Source organism: Staurois parvus, unplaced genomic scaffold, assembly GCF_062004578.1.
Source record: "Staurois parvus isolate SC_StPar_1 unplaced genomic scaffold, SC_StPar_1.0 ptg000082l, whole genome shotgun sequence".
NCBI classification, from domain to species: domain Eukaryota; kingdom Metazoa; phylum Chordata; class Amphibia; order Anura; family Ranidae; genus Staurois; species Staurois parvus.
The window spans coordinates 500,861-515,275 of NW_028317878.1; the positions used below are offsets into that span (position 1 = coordinate 500,861).

Genomic DNA, 14,415 nt, shown 5'->3' on the forward strand with positions numbered 1-14,415 from the left:
GCACCTTTCTGATTTGATTCCAGCACTCAGTCTTTGTAGGTATGAGTCTATCAGCATGGCACATCTTGACTTGGCAATATTTGCCCACTCTTCCTTGCAAAAACACTCCAAATCTGTCATCTCCTGTACACACCCCTCTTCAGATCACCCACAGATTTTATATCTGATTCAGGTCTGGGCTCTGGCTGCTCCATTCCAAAACTTTCATCTTCTGGTGAAGCCATTCCTTTGTTGATTTGCATGTATGCTTTGTGTCATTGTCATGCTGAAAGATGAAGTTCTTCTTCATGTTCAGCTTTCTAGAAGAAGCCTGAAGGCTTTGTACCAATATTGTCTGGTATTTGGAACTGTTCATAATTCCCTCTACCTTGACTAAGGCCCCAGTTCCAGCTGAAGAAAAACAGCTCCAAAGCATGATGCTGCCACCACCATGCTTCACTGTGGGTATGGTGTTTTGTGGTGATGTGCAGTGTTGTGTTTGCTCCAAACATATCTTTAAGATTATGGCCAAAAATATCAACCTTGTTTTCATCAGAACATAACACATTTTCCCACGTGCTTTTGGGAGAATTCAGATGTGTTTTTGCAAAGTTTAGCCAGGCTTGGATGTTTTTCTTCGTAAGAAAAGGCTCCGTCTTGCCACTCTACCCCATAGCCCAGACATATGAAGAATACGGGAAATTGTTGTCACATGTACCACACAGACAGTACTTGTCAGATATTCCTGCAGCTCCTTTAATGTTGCTCTAGGCCTTTCGACAGCCTCCCAGACCAGTTATCTTCTCGTCTTTTCATCAATTTTGGAGGGACGTCCAGTTCTTGGAAATGTCACTGTTCTGCCATATTTCCTCCACTTGATGATGACTGTCTGCACTGTGTTCCATGGTATATCTAATGCCTTGGAAATTCTTTTGTACCCTTCTCCTAACTGATACCTTTTAATAATGAGAACCCTCAGAAGCTCTCTGCGGTCTATGGCTTTTGCTGTAGGATGTGACCAAGAAAATGTCAGGAAAGACATACTAGAACTGAATTTTATTTGGGGTTAATTAGAGGCACTTTAAATGATGGCAGGTGTGTACTGACTCCTATTTAACATGATTTTGAATGTGATTGCCTAATTATGAACACAGCTACATCCCCAGTTATAAGAGGGTGTGTACACTTATGCAACCGCATTACTTTAGCTTTTTTATGTTTACCCCCCCAAAAAAGATTTCATCTTGTTTTTCAATTGAGTTGTACAGGTTATAGGTCACATTAAAGGTGGAAAAAGCTCTGAGATGATTTATCTTTGTCTAATTTTTTTACATCACAGAAACCTGACATTTTAACAGCGGTGTGTTAACTTTTTATATCCACCGTAGAATTAAAAATTGCTGCATTGTGATGCAAAGCATCACAGTTGCTTCAATATGCTCTCATCCAAGTGGTACCATGTCTGCTTGTAAGTGGGCAGTCCGGGGGAGGGGTGGGAGGGGGTAAAAATACAGGTCACCTGCCTGTTTTATGGTCTCCAATGTGATAGGAGCCCACTGTGCACCCATTATGTGTTTTCCTCACCAAGATGCTTATTCAGGCCAGAGAAGGAACAAAAAAACTTTAGACTGGCTTCTAGCAGTTAAATAAAATGGTTTAATGTATTTCCTCCTCTGTGTCCTAACCCTTTGCTTTTTGTATGGTTTTCCACTGATACTTTATAACCACTATTGATCTCTATCAGTCTAATGTTACAATGTCTCCTCTCCAGTCTATGGCTGTCTCCTGAAGCAAGTCCTCAGTCTCCAGCAACTCCTATAGCACATCTCACAGTCTCTATCTCGTGTAGCATGTTTGCAGTCTCCTGTAGTGGAACTACAGTCTCTGACCATCTCTTGTAGCATATCTTTATCCTTTGATCAGATCTTGTTGCATGTTTCTAGTTTCTGACAGCTCACTAAATATTGTATTGACATTTGGTGATGTCAAGGGCTGTACGTATGGCCCTGATAACAAAAAAGTTGACCACCACTTGCCTAGAGGAATGCAGATGCCCTCCCCCCCCCCCCACACACACAATGACCTAATGGGAGAAATTGGTTTTACTTTCAGTCCTTTCTTTTCCATTTTATGAAGTTACCTACATGAGAAGAACACCTTCAGCACATACACATTATTAAGCATGCGCATCCTAATCACCCCGTATGGCACAGGGTCCCCCTGCTGCTTTGGTCCCCCCCCCCCCGTGTCCCTCTTTTCCCTACTCCTGCAGTGCTGCCAGCTTCCCCCTCTCCCGTTGGCTGCTGCAGGGGATGTTTCAGGATGGAGAGCGCTGGAAGGGGCCAGTAAATAGGTAATTTACTGGCCCCTTCCTTTTCTGAATAAACACAGTAGATGATCTGTACTGATCACTCATAACTGAAGCCTAGTAAACTGTACTTACTAGGCTTCAGTTTGTGAATGATCCAAAAGCCACTCAGCACAAAGCACTTACCATTCATTCACTGTCCAGTGCAGCTGAGACTGCAGAGAAAGGAACTGGGGAATCTCTTTCCTCAGTCCCTTTCTCTGTCTCACCAAAGGCCCCAATAGGTCTCCAAAAACAATGTAAAAAAAAATATTGTAAAAAATAATTAAAAAGTAAAATAATAAAAAATTATAATAAATAAAAAAATGAAAAAAAAAAACAAAACAAAAACTACAGACACTGTCCACTACCCCACTGACACCAACCTGACTGACACGGCACCAGGGCCGTGGATAAGGAGGTACCACCAGTCCTACTCTATGGGGCCCAGGCCAGCAGGGTGGCCCAGGCAGCTGGGTGAATCGGATGTGGGCAGGGAAGGTGACTGGCATGCAGAGAGGGGCAATTACTGGAACCGATCCCCTGTATGGCTCTCTCTGCAGCAGCTTTCCTCTCCCTCCCACTGTCTTTCATCTGCTGCAGAGACAGCACACAATAGGATCCTTCAGGATGGAGAGTGGGGGAAGGTTCTGGTAAATATGTCACATTTACCAGCCCCTTCCTTTCCTGAATTAACACAATGAATGATTGGTGCTGATCACTCGCTGTGTTCATGCATAACTGAAGCAAAGTAAACTGTTTTTTTTGGGAAGGGAGGGGGCTGTCAGGCTGGCTGTATGGGGCCCTGTGACTTCTAACAGTAGCTTTGCTAAGACCGTCCATGTTTTTATACATTTTTAAAGGTTTGTTTACATTTATTTATAAGGGTGTAGTGCTTAAAAGTTGATAATCGTGATATGATAAAGGAAACCATGCATCATATAACATGTCAAGCCTCAATAGCAGCTTATAAACATGACAAAAACATCAATATATGATAACAGTTCTAAAAAACAGGTGACAAAGTGACATAGTGCAAACGCATGTAAATAGATGTATTGCGTCACTAATCAGTGACTCGCCATGTGCACGGTGTCAGGTATAAGTCAAAATATTAAAGGTGCCTAAAGATCTTCCGGATCCAAATGACTGGTCCAAATGATTGGTGATAAGGAAAAGTGTAAAGACTGCACACTCACCAGATGCGCAATCACACTGCGCATTTAGAGATATCAATCTCAAAGAACCAGAGTGTCCCCTTTAAAGGTCTGGTCAGGTCTGGTGCCCCTCTTAAATCGACATCAGCTGCCCATGGATGGCTCGCCTCCTCTATGGATAGTAGGAGCTCAAGGAGCTCAGAAAAAAGGAGGCCAATAGTGTGATACCATATGAACAGAGAGTGCTTTATTAGCCAGGTAGATAAACAAAAATCACTGACCAGTATGGTGACCCAAGATGGCTGCTGGGACCGATATGGTGCCGGCAGCGTGGTGTCCTAGTACTGTAGCCCCTCGCTGACGCGTTTTGTGCGATGGCACCTACTCATAGGGGGTCTGCATAAATCATACAGCTTTTAAGCGCTACACCCTGCTATTTTATTGTTAATTTTCTGAGGTTTTTGGTACCTTTTGGTGTTTAGCTGCTCACTGACTTTTAGCACTCACTCATTCCTTCTTTATTGCATATATTTATAAGGCTGCATGCACACTGGCTTAAAAAAAATGCCAGTGCTCTTGACGGAACAAAAAAACACCAATTGTGAGTGTTTTTTTTTGTACTAGCATTTTGGAGTGTTTTTTGTGCGCACTAAACTCCTCTGGGTGCAGAGATTTTTTAAATCCAGTGTGCATAGAGCCTTAGAGTGTGTATGTCTGAATGTATATACAGTATACACTGTGTTATATATATATATATATATATATATACACATACATATACACACACAGACACACTCATGTGAATGTGTGTTTGAGCTTTGGGGTGCACACCCTAATGCAACAGACTGTGCACACCTGCTGCAATAAAGATACATAAATACATATACAATATACACTCCACCTTGTCCTTTGCCTTCCCATAGAGATCTGTTGAAAGCTGTGATGACTTCCCATAGAAGTCTGCAAAGTGTTGCTGCAACACAGTACTTAGCATGCTTCTCTTCCTTACCATGCCAACCACTAATTCCCCCGGTTAGTAGGACCCCCTTTCACATAAGGGATTGTTGTTTCATTGAACTTGTATCTCGGTTAATATTATGTAGTCAGTTAAATGCTAATATTGCTTAGTGGATTTTGAGTTAAAAAAAACCCAATGTGGGTAAAGATATTTGTACACACACAAGGTGAAGATGGTATACATAGCCTCCTATATTCTGACCCTAGATTCCTTTGTTAATTATAGAACATGAAAACAAACATTTTAAATATAGAACTGCTTGGAAAGAGTTCAAATGTTATGTAATCTCTGACTTCATATCTCTTTCCCAAAGTTATGTCACTTAGAAAATCAGAGGACAGAGACAACAAATAATACTGGAGGGGGACCTATACAGGAGCGCAAGCAGAGATTCACTGCCTCTCTCCCAGACAGAGCTTAGAAAAGTGGGGGACAGATCCAGTGTGAAGTATACAGTCTGCATTTCCCACACTCATCGGCCACTTTATTAGGTACTAGTGCCAAGAAAAACATCCCGCACACCATTACACCGCCACCACCAGCCTGAACCTCGGATACAAGGCAGGATGGATCCATGCTTTCAAGTTGATTATGCCAAATTCTATCCCTACCATCGGAATGTAGCAGCTGAAATTGAATGGCAATCCTCCTCTGACATCAACAAGGCATTTTCGTCCACACAACTGCCGCTCTTTGAATATTTTCTCTTTTTCGGACCATTCTCTGTAAACCAGGGATCTCCAAACTACGGCCCTCCAGCTGTTGAAGTACTACAAGTCCCATCATGCCTCTGCCTCTAGGAGCTGTGCCTGTGGCTGTCAGAGTTTTGCAAGGCCTCATGGGACTTGCAGTTCCTCAACACCTGGAGGGCCATAGTTTGGAGACCCCTGCTGTAAACCCTAGAGATGGCTGTGCATGAAAATTCCAATAGATAAGCAGTTTTTTAAATACCATATTTTTCGCTCCATAAGACGCACTTTTTTCCCCCAAAAAAGGGTGGAAAATGTCAGTGCGTCTTATGGAGCGAATATAAAGCGGCCGGTCCGGTATTTCTGCCGCCACCATGTCAGAATACCGGGCCGGCCACTCAGCTGTTCTCTCCTGCAGGGCCTTACCTGTTCCTCGCTCCAGCACTGTACAGTCTTCCCGCGCTGGCTTCTGTGACAGCCGGGTGCCCACTGCGCATGCGCTGCGCTTTGTGAATGGTCCGGTGTCTTCTGGGACACATGACAGGTCCCAGAAGACGCCGGGCCATTCACAAAGCGCAGCGCTTCTCGCGCATGCGCAGTGGGCACCGGCTGTCACAGAAGCCGGCGCGGGAAGAAGAGGGAAGGACAACTCTGCGAAAGTGGGAGCGGGTACTTGTCAATTTCAGGTACCCGCTCCCCCTCCCTCCCCAAAGGTCAGCAGTCTCTGGTCATCCCCTGCACTGTCTGTAGTCTCTGGTCATCCCCTGTACTATGTCCGCAGTCTCTGGTCATCTCCTGTACTATGTCTGCAGTCCATTGGTTCAGAATATTTTTTTTTCTTGTTTTTCGCCTCTAAAACCTAGGTGCATCTTATGGTCAGGTGCGTCTTATGGAGCGAAAAATACGGTACTCAGACCAGCCAATCTGGAACCAACAATGCCACTTTCAAAGTCACTTAAATCCCCTTTCTTCCCCATTCTGATGCTCGGTTTGAACTTCAGTAAGTCATCTTCACTACATCTAGAGGCCTAAATACATTGAGATGCTGCCATGTGATTGGCTGATTAGCAATTTGTGTTACCAAGCAATTGAACAAGTGTACCTAATAAAGTGGCTGGTGAGTTTATATATTTAATATTTTATTTGTTTATAACAGGTACTTATATAGCACTGTCAATTTATGCAGCACTTTACATATACAGTTGTGGCCAAAATTATTCAACCCCCACTGAAATTGAGTGTTTTGGCCAGTTTGACATTGCTTTTGATCATTCAGTCATCTTGCTTACATTTACATTAAAGAGGCACTTGTAGGTCAGACAAATATAACATAACAGTTATAATGAAATAACCACAAATGTCTTTTCTGTGCTCACAGCATTATCAGTTTTATTCAACCCCCAAGTGACATTCAATCTTAGTACTTAGTACAGCATCCTTTTACAGTTATAACAGCTTTTAAACGTGAAGCATAGCTTGACACAAGTGTCTTGCAGCGATCTACGGGTATCTTCGCCCATTCTTCATGGGCAAAGGCCTCCAGTTCAGTCACATTCTTAGGCTTGCGCACTGCAACTGCTTTCTTTAAGTCCCACCAGAGGTTCTCAATCGGATTTAAGTCTGGTGACTGCGATGGCCACTCCAAAATGTTCCAGCCTTTCCTCTGCAACCATGCTCTAGTGGACTTGGAGGTATGCTTGGGATCATTGTCCTGTTGAAAGGTCCAACGTCTCCCAAGCCTCAGGTGTGTGACGGACTGCATCACGTTTCCATCCAATATCTCCTGGTACTGAAGAGAATTCATGGTACCTTGCACACGCTGAAGCTTCCCTGTACCTGCAGAAGCAAAACAGCCCCAAAGCATGATTGACCCTCCACCATGCTTCACAGTAGGCAAGGTGTTCTTTTCATCATAGGCCTTGTTCTTCCTCCTCCAAACATAGCGTTGATCCATGGGCCCAAACAGTTCTAATTTTGTTTCATCAGTCCACAGAACACTATCCCACAACTTTTGTGGTTTGTCCACATGGCTTTTGGCATACTGCAGTCGACTCTTCTTATTCTTTGGAGACAGCAAGGGGGTACGCCTGGGAGTTCTGGCACGGAGGCCTTCATTACGCAGTGTGCGTCTTATTGTCTGGGCTGAAACTTCTGTACCCACATCTGACAAATCTTTTCTCAGTTCCTCAGCAGTCACACGGGGACTTCTCTCCACTCTACGCTTCAGGTAGCGCACAGCAGTCGAAGTCAGCATCTTCTTTCTGCCACGACCAGGTAGCGTTTCAACAGTGCCCTTTGCCTTGAATTTGCGAATGATGCTTCCTAAGGTGTCTCTTGGTATGTTTAACATCTTTGCAATCTTCTTATAGCCATTGCCCTTCCTGTGAAGAGAAATCACCTCTTCTCTTGTCTTCCTGGACCATTCTCTTGCCTTCACCATGTTTGTAACCACACCAGTAAATGTCTAGAAGGAGCTGAGTATCACAGTCATTTTAAAGCTGCCTAATTGGTGCTTATTATGCTTGATTGCTGCTCGGTGACATCCACAGGTGTTTTCAATACCTGATGGAAAGCACCTGTATGAACCTCTGTTCTTCAGAGTGGTAGTCTTTAAGGGGTTGAATAATTGTGGCAATGAAGAAACCACATAAGAACCATTTACTACTGTATTACATAAACAATTGATGTCATTTTAGTTGCATTTGGGTAGTTACAACGTCCTTGTAGGATTTGATTCTGAATACAATTCCAAATGTACACTATAGTCCCTAAACCCCTTTACAGCATTGGGGGTTGAATAATTTTGGCCACAACTGTATATTGTACATTCAAGGGCCATACAATCTAAGGTCCCTAACCCACATTCATACTTACACATACTAGGGCCAATTTAGACAGGAGCCAATTAACCTACCAGCATGTCTCTGGAGTACTAGTACTGCCAGGCAGAAGTGCTAACCATTTAGCCAGTGTGCTACCATGCATGTCACATCTGCAACAGGTTCCCTACAAGAGGGAGTAGTTGTAGTTGTGTTTGCCAGGGACATGGTAATTAACATAAAAAGTAATAATAATTTGGATCATCATCATTATCATGCCAGGATCACAGTTATGCTGCACTATCCCCATTTACACCGCTGCATTGCACAAATACTTATTTTTTGTGTTTTCACGCAACATGCATAGGACAGTCCATTCATTTCAAATGGGCTGCCCTATGTACGACAAACGCCCCCCGAAAAAGCTCTTGCACCGTTATTTTTGGGTGTAGACCCTAGCACACTTTTTTACTGTGCGTTTCCATGCCAGGTTTGGGCTTCCATTAACATTTAATGGCACTGCAACACATTTTTTTTTCTTTTGAGTGTTCCAGGTATGCACATGTTCCTAGATTGTGCAGATGTGAATGCAGCTTGCACATTAAAAAGAATATGAAAATAATAATATAATATTTCTAAGATCACAGTCCTACTGCAGCTGTAGCCATAGCAATACAAAAAAATAAAAATAGTAACAATAATAAATCTAAGATTTTAATTCTGCTGTCTGAAGAAGCCATTGCAAAAAAAACCAAAACAAAACAAATATAAAAGGAAATAATCAAAATAAATTAAAATTATATAAAAACAATATATATATTAAACGAGAGAGAGAGAAAGAAAGAGAAAGAAAGCGGGAGAAAGACACGGAGATGGATAGATAGAGAGACAGAGAGAGAGATGGATAGAGAGAGAGAGATGGATAGAGAGAGAGAGAGATGTATAGAGAGAGAGAGATGGATAAAGAGAGAGAAAGAAGAGAGAGAAGAGAGAGAAAGAAAGCGAGAGAAAGACAGAGAGGTGGAGAGATGGAGAGAGAGAGAGAGAGAGATGGAGAGAGAGAGGGGGAAGAGAGAGAAAGAAAGTGAGAGAAAGACAGAGAGGTGGAGAGATGGAGAGAGAGAGATGGATAGAGAGAGAGGGGTGGATAAAGAGAGATGGATAGAGAGAGATGGATAGAGAGAGATGGATAGAGAGAGATGGATAAAGAGAGAAAAGAGAGAGAGAGAAAGCAAGAGAAAGACAGAGAGATTGATAGAGATGGAGAGAGAGGGATGGAGAGAGAGAGAGAGAGGAGAGAGAAGAGAGAGAGAGAAAGAAAGCGAGAGAAATACAGAGAGATGGATAGATAGAGAGAGAGAGAAAGAAAGAAATAGCCATAGGAAAAAAGTATTTGCACAGCTCTTAGAGACCCTAGAATTATTATTATATTCATAGTATTATTATTACTATGGCTACTTCATAAACAGCAGAATTGCGATCCTGGAATTATTATTATGAATAATAATATTATTATATATATAAATTCGAGGATTTAAGTTCTTCTGTGTCTGAAGTAGCCATAGCAATAATAATAATAATTTCAGGATCTTAGTTCTTCTGTGTCTGAAGTAGCCATAGCAAAAATAATAATAATAATAATAGTAATAATAATAATAATATCAGGATCTTAGTTCTTCTGTGTCTGAAGTAGCCACAGCAAATAATAATAATAATATCAGGATCTTAGTTCTCCTGTGTCTGAAGTAGCCATAGCAAAATAAATAAATAAATGATAATAATAATAATAATTTCAGGATCTTAGTCCTTCTGTGTTTGAAGTAGCCATAGCAAAAATAATAATAATAATAGTAATAATAATAATAATAATAATATCAGGATCTTAGTTCTCCTGTGTCTGAAGTAGCCATAGCAAAATAAATAAATAAATAATAATAATAGTAATAATAATAATAATAATATCAGGATCTTAGTTCTTCTGTGTCTGAAGTAGCCATAGCAAAAAAAAAAATAATCATCATCATAATAATAATAATAATATCAGGATCTTAGTTCTCCTGTGTCTGAAGTAGCTATAGCAAAAAATAAATAAATATATAAATAAATAATAATAATAATAATATCAGGACCTTAGTTCTTCTGTGTCTGAAGTAGCTAGAGCAAAAATAATAATAATAATAATAATAATTTCAGGATCTTAGTTCTGCTGTTTATGAAGTAGCCACAGCATTAAAATACTTTGAATAACACCAAAAAGCACACTAATAATGACAGTGTGAACAATAATAATTGTAGGGGCTGTGCTGTATGAAGCATCCATGTAATGCTCAGGTGACTCCTGTCCTGGGTACTTCTACTTTGTAGCTCTCTAGACACATAAGTATGACAGATGACAGGCAGTGACACACAGAAAGCAGTTTGTTGATTATAGGCGATCAGGACCCTTCCCAGGGAACATTCCGAAGGACAATCCTCGGCAGGCAGGCAGGCAGGCAGGCGGGGTGCAGTGTGTGTACAGAAGTCGGTGGCCTGTGTCCGGGGCAGGTGACAGTGCCCGTAGTCTCTCCTCTAGTAGTCTGTCCCCCTGTATTCTCTCCTCTGCGCTCACACACACACTGACATACACTGACACCGACACTGACCTGTACAGCGCTGCTCTCTGATCTCCGGGAGTCGTTCTCGGTGTCCTCCGCGGTCAGCAGAGTTGTGTGATCTGTGGGCGGAGCCGGCAGTGAGTAGTGGGCGGAGAGTAGAGGGGGGCGGATCCCTATGTCAGAGGAGTCAGTGACACCTGTCGTATGGTGGTGTACGGCGATCACTCCCAGCCATGACTCCAGCTCTCCTCCCTAACCGGAATGTCCGCTCTCACTGGAAGCTATCAGGACTTTCCTGATGACAGATAAGAGATTATTAGGCATGACTTGCATAAGTAAAGTGGTTGGACAGAAGTGTGGCAGAACATCCAATCAGAGATCATCGTTTATCATAGTGAGATTGGCTCCGCACACTGTACACATACCTCCCAGCTGTCCCTGATTTCGAGGAACTGTCCCTGATTTGGAAGTCCCTCTTTCTTCCTCATTTGTCCTTCATTTTGGTCTGATCTATACAGTGGTATATAAAATGCATTCATTCTCTTTCAAAGTATTTCCCAGTGCTAAACCTATCATCCAGTGTCTAAATGGTTGCATTTGTAAACTTCAAAACAGTATAAATGAATAGTAGTTGTAAAGAAAAACCACTTGTTGGTTTAGCTAATATCCTTCTTGTATAATTCTCCTTTAAGGGGGTGTGGCAAGGGGTGTGTCCTATGCCTACATACACTATATTGCCAAAAGTATTGGAACGCCTGCCTTTACACCACATGAACTTTAGCCCTGGTTCACACTGATGCGGTGCAGAATGCGCAGCGTTTTCAGTGCAAATTCCACACCGCATCAGAATCGCTCCCTGTTCATGCAAACCGCTGCGGATGTGTATGTTAAGTTAACAACACCCTGAAAGCGGTCCGCAAAACGCAGTATGATGTGCAGAACCGGATCACATAGGTAATCACACCTATGCGATCCGATTCTGCACATCACACTGCAATTCTAGTGTGGACCCAAAAAGGGTCCTGTACGTTTCTGGGATGGGTTCGGTGCGAATACAGCCATACAAAATGTATGGCTCCAATCGCACCGTACACAAAGCACATGGGATTTGCACAGAAATGCAGTGTGGTTCCTGTGCGAATTATTATTATTATACAGTATTTATATAGCGCCAAAGGGTTTGCTCAGTGCTGTACATTATAGTGGGGGACAGTACATGAGACAATACAGTAACAATACTCTTTCGAGCTTACAATCTAGGAGGGAGGGGGTAGAGGTACAGGAGGAAGTGGCTGTGGGGGATGGAGTGGAGGAGATCGGCTATTAGGTGAGGGTGGGGTAGGCTTCCCTAAAGAGACGGGTTTTCAGGGTGCGCATGAAGGTGAGGAGGGTAGGTGACAGTCTGATGGATTGGGGTAGGGAGTTCCAGATGATGGGGGAAGTCCTGGAGAAGTCCTGCAGTCGGGCGTGGGAGGAGGAGACCAGGGAGCTAGAGAGTAGGAGGTCTTGTGAGGAGCGAAGGGCACGGGTAGGGTGGTATTTGGGTATCAGGTCGGTGAGGTAGTTTGGGGCAGCGTTATGAATGGCTTCGTATGTCAGAGTTAGTAGTTTGAATTTAATGCGCTGGGCAATCGGGAGCCAGTGAAGGGATTGGCAGAGTGGGGTGGCAGAAGTGGAGCGGTTGGTGAGGTGGATGAGTCTGAGGCCGCTGAGTTCAGGATAGACTGGAGCGGGAATAGCGTTTGTCAGGGTATGCCGGTGAGAAGGGAGTTGCAGTAGTCCAGGCGTGAGATGATGAGGGAGTGTACGAGTTGTTTAGTAGTGTCTGGGGTTAGGAATTTTGGAGATGTTGCGGAGGTGGAGCCTGCATGACTTTGATAGTGATTGGACATGGGGTTGGAAGGAAAGGTTTGAGTCCAGGGTGACACCTAGGACTTTGGCATGTGGGGTGGGATTGATGGTGGCGTTGTTAGTCGTGATGGAGAGGATGGGGGGGGGGGGCGCGGGCTGGGGGGAAAACTAGGAGCTCGGTTTTGGACAGGTTTAACTTGAGGAAATAGAGCGACATCCAGTCTGATATGTCGTTTAGGAGGTGGGTGATGCGGGCGGAGAGTGAGGGGGGTGGAGAGGTAAATTTGCGTGTCATCGGCATAGAGGTGATAGTTGAAGCCGTGGGAGTGTATCAGTTTGCCAAGGGAGGAAGTGTAGATGGAGAAGAGAAGGAGTCCGAGGACAGAGCCTTGGGGGACCCCAACAGAGAGGGGAAAAATATTGTTTTTTTCACAAAATTGTTACTTTTTTTATAGCATGCGAATCACATGCGATATACCGCACTGCATATATGTGAACCCAGGCTTAACCACTTGCCCTCCTGAGGATTTTCCCCCCTTCCTGACCAGGCCATTGTTTGCAGTATGGCGCTGGGTTGCTTTAACTGACAATTGTGCAGTCATGCAACGCTGCACCCAAATGAAACGTATGTCCTTTTTTTCCCACGAATTGAGCTTTCTTTCAGTGGTATTTGATCACCTGTGTGTTTTTTATTTTTTGCGCTATAAAAAAAAACTATTTTGCGAAAAAAACAATATTTTTGACATGTTGTTATTAAACATGTACAGTAAAAAACTTTTAAAAATCTAATTTCCTCATAAATTTAGGCCAAAATGTATTCTGCTACATATCTTTGCTAAAAAAAATCCCAATACGTGTAAATTAATTGGTTTACGTGAAAGTTATAGCGCTTACAAATGGCAGTATATATACTGGGATTTTTTGTTGTTGAATTTTTACTAGTAATGGTGGCGATCAGTGACTTATAGTGGGACTGCAGGAAAGCGGCGGGCATTCTGACACCGGGCAGAACTGACTTGGTGTCACTGACATCCCCAGTGACACCAATACAGTGATCAGTGACTCTGTCCTAATGGCACTGAGCAGGAAGGGGATAACATCTGTGGCGATCAAACGGTTAACTGTGTGCTGTTTTATACTGTGCTGTGTGTGTGTGTGCTTCACTGTAAGCACACTACTATGCATGGCTCTGCTATGCAAAGTCATACATAGCAGTGTGCAGGAGCTGACAGGGTAGAGAACTGTTTTGTTTACTTACAGTTCTCTCCCTCCGTTGGTAATCCTGCTCGATCACCGGGTGTCGGCAAGTAATCACCAGCCGGGACCCAGTGATTGCCAGCCGTGGCCGTGAATGGCGGCGGGGTAGGGCGCATTTGCACCTCGCGAAGGCCCACTACCTGAAAATGCAAAATCACGTATATATACATGATTGTGCGCACAGCTGCCGCCCTGAAGCAGTTAATGGCATCCCAGTCTTAGTCCGTAGTGTTCAATATTGAGTTGACCCAGCCTTTGCAGCTATAACAGCTTCAACTCTTCTGGGAAGGCTGTCCACAAGGTTTAGGAGTATGTCTATGGGAATGTTTGACCATTCTTCCAAAAGCGCATTTGTGAGGTCGCAATCCCCAAACTTTCCACAAAGTTGGGAGCATGAAATTGTCTAAAATTCTTGGTATGCTGACGCCTTAAGAGTTCTCTTCACTGGAACTAGGGGGACAAGCCAGGGGAGGACTGACAACGCATGGCGCCCCTGGGCAATAGGGGATCATGGGGCCCCTGTGTCCTTTCCCAAACTCAAAAAAGCCTATGAAAGAGGTACCAAGGGCATCTCATGGGGCCCCCTACTGACCCCGGGCCCTCGGGCAGTACCCAAGTTTTCCAAATGGTCAGTCCGGCCCTGGGCCAAGCCCAACCCCTGAAAAACAACCCCATACCATAATCCTCCCTCCACCAAGCTTTAC

The 14,415-nt window shown here is 43.5% G+C and overlaps 1 protein-coding gene across 1 annotated transcript in view; it reads right to left on the reverse strand.

The window, feature by feature from the left end:
* Positions 1-10,777, reverse strand: part of WIPF3 (WAS/WASL interacting protein family member 3) — an 89,559-nt gene extending 78,782 nt beyond the window's left edge. The window contains exon 1 of the mRNA XM_089669876.1: positions 10,652-10,777. The gene's annotated coding sequence lies outside the window, so the exon portion shown is untranslated. The remainder of the gene's footprint in view (positions 1-10,651) is intronic.
* Between the last annotated feature and the right edge of the window lie 3,638 nt (positions 10,778-14,415).